A 7,299-nucleotide genomic window follows, 5' to 3' on the forward strand; every position below is an offset into this window, starting at 1 on the left:
TGCTGAGATAATTTCAGTAATCATCTTGTTAACTCAGATGAGAATGTTGACAAGCACAAGGCTGGAGATCATTATGTCAGGCTGATTGGGTTAAAATGGCAGACTTGACCTGTTAAAAGGAGGGTGATGCTTGAAATTATTGTTCTTCCATTGTTAACCATGGTGACCTGCAAAGAAACGCGGGCAGCCATCATTGCATTGCATAAAAATGGCTTCACAGGCAAGGATATTGTGGCTACTAACATTGCACCTCAATCAACAATTTATAGGATTATCAAGAACTTCAAGGAAAGAGGTTCAATTCTTGTTAAGAAGGCTTCGTCCAAGAAAGTCCAGCAAGCGCCAGGATAGTCTCCTAAAGAGGATTCAGCTGCGGGATTGGAGTGCCACCAGTGCAGAGCTTGCTCGGGAATGGCAGCAGACAGGTGTGAGTGCATCTGCACGCACAGTGAGGCAAAGACTTTTGGAAGAGGGCCTGGTGTCAAGAAGGGCAGCAAAGAAGCCACTTCTCTCCCCAAAAAACATCAGGGACAGATTGATCTTCTGCAGAAAATATGGTGAATGGACTGCTGAGGACTAGGGCAAAGTCATATTCTCCGATGAAGCCTCTTTCCGATTGTTTGGGGCATCAGGAAAAAGGCTTGTCCGGAGAAGAAAAGGTGTGCGCTACCATCAGTCCTGTGTCATGCCAACAGTAAAGCATCCTGAGACCATTCATGTGTGGGGTTGCTTCTCATCCAAGGGAGTGGGCTCACTCACAATTTTGCCCCAAAACACAGCCATGAATAAAGAATGGTACCAAGACACCCTCCAACAGCAACTTCTTCCAACAATCCAACAACAGTTTGGTGAAGAACAATGCATTTTCCAGCACAATGGAGCACCGTGCCATAAGGCAAAAGTGATAACTAAGTGGCTCAGGGACCAAAACGTTGACATTTTGGGTCCATGGCCTGGAAACTTCCCAGATCTTAATCCCATTGAGAACTTGTGGTCAATCCTCAAGAGGCGGGTGGACAAACAAAAACCCACTAATTCTGACAGACTCCAAGAAGTGATTATGAAAGAATGGGTTGCTATCAGTCAGGAATTGGCCCAGAAGTTGATTGAGAGCATGCCCAGTCAAATTGCAGAGGTCCTGAAAAAGAAGGGCCAACACTGCAAATACTGACTCTTTGCATAAATGTCATGTAATTGTCGATAAAAGCCTTTGAAACGTATGAAGTGCGAGTAATTATATTTCACTACATCACAGAAACAACTGAAACAAAGATCTAAAAGCAGTTTAGCAGCAAACTTTGTGAAAACTAATATTTGTGTCATTCTCAAAACTTTTGGCCTTGACTGTACACCAGACTACCCCATAGCCGCACACTGGACCAGGTAAGGAGATGCTGTGCTTTTGCGCCCTCAATCCATACGCTTGTCTCTTGCTCTCTCTATCCATATGCCTCCTACATGCCCTCTCACATCCAGCCTGCCGATCCTAACATCTTTTTACTACTAACTGCAACTTTTCTATCTGCGCATCACCACCCTATATATCTACATACTGTTTCCATCAGCAACCTATCAACTACCCATACTAATGCACTAACTGCCACAATTGTGTTTTATAACCACACATGCAATACTTTTACTGTGATACGTTCATCCTCTGTAACTTCTGACTGTTACTATATAGGGTCCAGTGACCCCACATAGGGCCAAGTTAGGCCCAATAAATAACACATCCCTGACTAATTTACATAATCATGTACATGTGATTGAGGATCTGTAGCCTAAAACAAGGAAAGTGTCCTATCCAGAACCATGCTGCATAACCGTAGTGCTGTACGCTACTTAATCAAGTACCACCATGCACATTATTTAATCGTGGAATCATGTTATATATTCATGAGATTAAGAGGGTCAAAAGCTCATAAGGATGCAAATGTACTGCCTAGAACAATTCTGCACAACCATGCTGTACACTACAATCATGTACCGCTATGCACATTACCTTGCACACCATAATGCACATGACCTAATCATGGACCATAATTTTCCCACACAGAATAAACCATGACTTAATCATGTATCCTGGCAGTTTCCCTGTCATGTCTCTAGCCTATTCATTACTATACATAATATCGCAAATTTTTATCGCGAATATCGGCACTTTGAGAATTCACGAAGCTCTAGAATATAGTGCTATATCTTCATAATCGCGAATATTCTAGATTTTTTTTCCATCAGTACCCTCACTGTACAGGATATTCTGTACAGACACTGGGGTCTTATCCAGCTATCGCCTACCGCAGGGGACGTAACTTGAAGGACCGTCTGGTTTACAGGTTCTTTCAGACGCCAAGCCCTAGTACATGGTTTAACAATTCTCTGCAAGGCACCTTTTAGATGTAGTGGCTGCGTGGCGTGCAAATTTATTAAATTGGGTGCCCTTTTGCGAGCACAGCCACAGCAAAATCTTTTAACATTCGGTGCTTTGTTAATTGTAGATTGTCCGGCCTAGTCTATCTGGCTACATGCACATGTAAATTGCAATACATCGGCAAAACGATTCGCAAATTTCACCGTAGGATTGGGGAACATGTAAACAACATTTAAAAAAAATGCAGATACCCCAATTGCACGTCATATCAATGTACATCATGCCAGCGACCTGCGTTCTCTCTCTTTTCAGGGCATAGAAATTGTGAGACCGTCCCCAAGAGCAGGTAATTATGACCAACACGTTCTTCAGAAAGAAGACCAATGGACTTTTTGTTTGAATACAGTTCGCCCATTGGGACTTAACGATCCTATTTCATATGCATGTTTTATCAGCAGATAGTCTGTTTGATTCAGGGGCATTCACATTATACCCCACAGGCTGATGTTTGACATACAGATCTAATGTTCCTTTTTTCCTTGTCCCACGCTCATGTATTGACTCCTATGTGGTATTTGCACTGTATGGGGTGATCAGAAATCCCATACTTACACTATACACTGTACGTTTTGTAATTAATGGAATTTATGATTTATTGATTTCCTTCTGGATACAGTGTTTGTACCTCTTCTGTATAGTACTACGCCCCTGAGCGGTGATTATTATAGTCACCTCCCCTATTGCTGGCCATGCGGTTACCTGCCTATGTGTGCCTGTTATCTTCCAATGACAGCCGGCATTGGGGACTTATCGCGCGCTGTCTCTGAGGCACGGAGTGTTGTCGATCCCTTCCCCCTTGTGTCTCATTGGCTGTGCGTCACTTACCCCCCCCCCCCCCCCGATGGGTGTGTCGCTCCTCCCCTTTATATTTCGTCGGTTTTCGCCACAGTGCCGATACGCTGTCACGTTACACCTGTGTGACAGTGCAAGTTTTTCCACTAAGAGTTCTTCCTGCCTAAAATTGCTCCTGATGATTCGAATACGATGAAACGCGTTGAGCATTTATGTAGCATATAGGGGCTCTATTTAGTGTAGGGTAGGAGGCTTTCAGGTCCTAGTGAGGTCAGAAGTTAACTCAAATGGTGATAAACTATCGCCACTCACTGCTTTGGACTATTAGGATCTTTAGCTGACATACAATGCTGCCCATAATTTATACCCCAGGCAAATTTTGACTTAGTTACTTTTATTCAACCAGCAAGTAATTTTTGCCTGGGGTATGAATAATTATCGGCATATCTATTAGCAGTATTAAACTGACCAAGGGTCTTTCATGCCTAACCAATCTAGGACCTAGTTACCTCCCATCGATACATTAGGCGACAAGTGTCTTGTGTGTGTATATGTGTATACGTGTTGACACAATCCCTTGTTTTTAATAGCTTTAATACATTTTATTAGTTTTAGCGCCTCACTTTTCCGTGATATTAGCCATTTGTAGAGACGTTTACCTTACAAATTTTGATAGCATTATTTTTTTTCCCCATCCTATATTATACTCCATCCCAAGCTGTACTGTAATTGACATATTAAATCAGTCAATGTGGTTGTTATGGACACATACATTCCTATGAGACCTGTTACACGCCACGTACTGAATGATGTCAATAATGGAGAATGCTCTGGAGACGGGAGGTTTTCGAGTGTTTGGGATCATATTCCCTTCTCTAAGATTTATATTATGTATTGAAAGTATACATGCTGGTAATCCCATACACAGAAGACCACCTCTCATGGGTTGCAATAAAATTATATATATATATATATATATATATATATATATATATATATATATATATATATATATATATATAAAAAAACTCTCATTATGACTGGTGATCGCCCATTTTGTATTTTGGCAGGATCCCCTTAAGATCACTTGTGTCACTTTATTTGATCCTTCCTCGCACTGCTTTGTCCCATGAAATGAAGTACAGAGAAAAAGACAGGAAGGAACGAGAGCAGGATAGGGAGTTGCAGAGCTTTGAATCTCTAGCTTTTCTCTTACTGCTTCCATCACCGCGCCAAAGAACCCCCTCCATTTAATACATAACGGGGGAGGGAGTCAGAGGGGAGCCATCACGTTATCTGTGCACAGATGCCATTCTGCGTGTTTATAGAGCTTAGTTCACACCATATACTGCAGAAGCAACAATTTTGAGTGTTCATATCAAAGAAATGTAAAGGGGTTGGCAACCTTTCCTTCTGCGCTTTACCGGACCTGTAAAGGGAAACTTACTTATCTGTTCCTTCTTCTCCCGGCCTGCTACGCTCCATTGGGCTTCCTTGAGGTAAGCATCTGGTTTGACATCGCCGCAGCCAAACAACAGTTCAGAGAACCCTGCATTATTTTGTGACAAATGGTGTCATAATGTAAGGGGATCTGATATCCACCACAGCCAGTGATTGGCTGCAGTGATGTCACATCGGATGTTTACATTGAGGGAGCCCAACGAAGCGTTGTAGGCTGGGAAAATAAGGAGCTGGGAACCAGTGCCAGGAAGCAGATCAGTAGTCTTTCCTTTACAATTCCTCCCCTCGCCCACACACACACACACACACACACACACACATTTTTGCCCAACCCCTGTAACTCCTTAAGGACACAGCCATATTTCACCTTAAGGACCAGGCCATTTTTTTGCAAATCTGACCAGTGTCACTTTAAGTGGTGATAACTTTAAAATGCTTTGACTTATCCAGGCCATTCTAAAATGTTTTTTTCGTCACATATTGTACTTAATGACACTGGTAAAATGAAGTAAAAAATGAAAATCATTTTTATTTATTTCTTTTAAATATCAAATTTACCCACATTTTGGAAAAAATTGCAAATTTCAAAGTTTCAATGTCTTCTACTTCTATAATTCATAGTAATACCTCCAAAAATAGCTATTACTTTACATTCCCCATATGTCTACTTCATGTTTGGATCATTTTGGGAATGACATTTTAGCTTTTGGGGACGTAAGAAGGCTTAGAAGTTTAGAAGCTAATTTTGAAATTTTTCAGAAATTTTCAAAAACCCAATTTTTAGGGAACAGTTCGGGTTTGAAGTTACTTTGTGAGGCTTACATAATAGAAACCACCCAAAAATGACCCCATTCTAGAGACTACACCCCTCAAGGTATTCAAAACTGATTTTTACAAACGTCGTTAACCCTTTAGGCGTTCCACAAGAGTTAATGGCAAATGGAGATAAAATTTCAAAATTGAGATTTTTGGGCAAATTTTCCATTTTTTTTCCAGTAACAAAGCAAGGGTTAACAGCCAAACAAAATGCTATATTATTGCCCCGATTCTGTAGTTTGCAAAAACACCCCATATGTGGTCGTAAACTACTGTACACAGTAGGGTGTAGAGGGAAAGGTGCGCGTTATGGTTTTTGGAAGGCAGATTTTGCTGGACTGGTTTATTTACACCATATCCCAATTGAGTTATTGGCAAAGGAGATGGAAAATTTGCCCAAAACTTTAAATTCTCAAACTTCTTCTTTTTTTACAGTTTCATCTGAGGGGTTAGGGGGGTTATTTTTATAGAGCATATTCTTACGGACACGGCGATACCTAATATGTCTACTTTAAAAAAAATGTATTTATGTTTTACACTATATTATCTTTTTATAAACAAAAAAAACATAGTATCTTAGTATCTCCATAGTCTAAGAGTCATTATTTTTATTTTTTTAGCCCATTATCTTAGGTAGGGGCTCATTTTTTGCGGGATGAGTTGACTGTTTTATTGGCACTATTTTGGGGGGCATATGACTTTTTCATCGCTTGCTATTGCAATTTATGTGATGTAAGGTGACAAAAAACTACCTTTTTTTGCACCATTTTTATTTAATTTTTTTACCTTGTTCATCTGCGGGGTTTGGTCATGGGGTAATTTTATAGAGCAGATTCTTATGGACATGGCGATACCTAATATGTCAACTTTTTTTTATTTATTTTAGTTTTACAAAATAAAATTTTTTAATTTTATTTTTAATTTTTTTTTGTGTCTCAAGTCTGAGAACCATAGTTTTTTTTAATCCGATTGTCAGTGGCTAAATTGGGATATAAATTTAGTACTCTATTGAAGTGTGGCACTTTCTGAAGCAACCGACAATGCAGTGTCACGCTGAGTAGTGGTGTCCTTCCGTATCCCCCTCCTGTGACACACTCTGCACTTTTTTGGGGTCCGTCCCTTCTTAACAGTATGGGGGACCACACCTGGTAAGTGTTGGCCAGGGACGATCCGGGTGCCTCCAGTTCCTGAGGTACTCCGGCCTGCTCTTTCCCGGTCAGAGAAGATCAGGGCCTTGAGGACTGCCTCATAGAACTGGAGGAATGTCCCTGTGCTGCCAGGGCTTCGGGATAGTACAAAAGAGTTGTACAAGGCAACCTGCACCAAGTAGACTGCAACTTTTTTGTACCATGCCCAGGTTTTGCACATGGCATTATATGGCTTGAGGACTTGATCAGAGATCAACTCCTCTCATATACCGATTGTAGTCGACGATACAACCGGGCTTGAGGACCATTATCGCGGTACCTCGCACAGGGACAGGGGTGATGCCGTTACTGTGAATTGTGGACAGTATAAGGACATCCCTCTTGTCCTTATATCTGACCAGCAATAGGTTTCCACTGGTAAGGGCAATTGCGGACAATAATAGGACATGGTCTATTTTTTTGCAGAATGGAAGTGCGAATCCGCAAATGCGGATATGGACAGCACATTCCAGCCCCATTGAAAATTAATGGGTCCGCACCTGTTCTGTAAAATTGCAGGATGTGTACCCATTTTGCGGACGTGTGAATGAACCCTATGTTTTTTCACCAAATCCACACCAACACTTTTTTTGTTGCAGATTTGATGCACTT

This window comes from Bufo gargarizans, chromosome 2, assembly GCF_014858855.1.
Source record: "Bufo gargarizans isolate SCDJY-AF-19 chromosome 2, ASM1485885v1, whole genome shotgun sequence".
Classification (NCBI taxonomy): domain Eukaryota; kingdom Metazoa; phylum Chordata; class Amphibia; order Anura; family Bufonidae; genus Bufo; species Bufo gargarizans.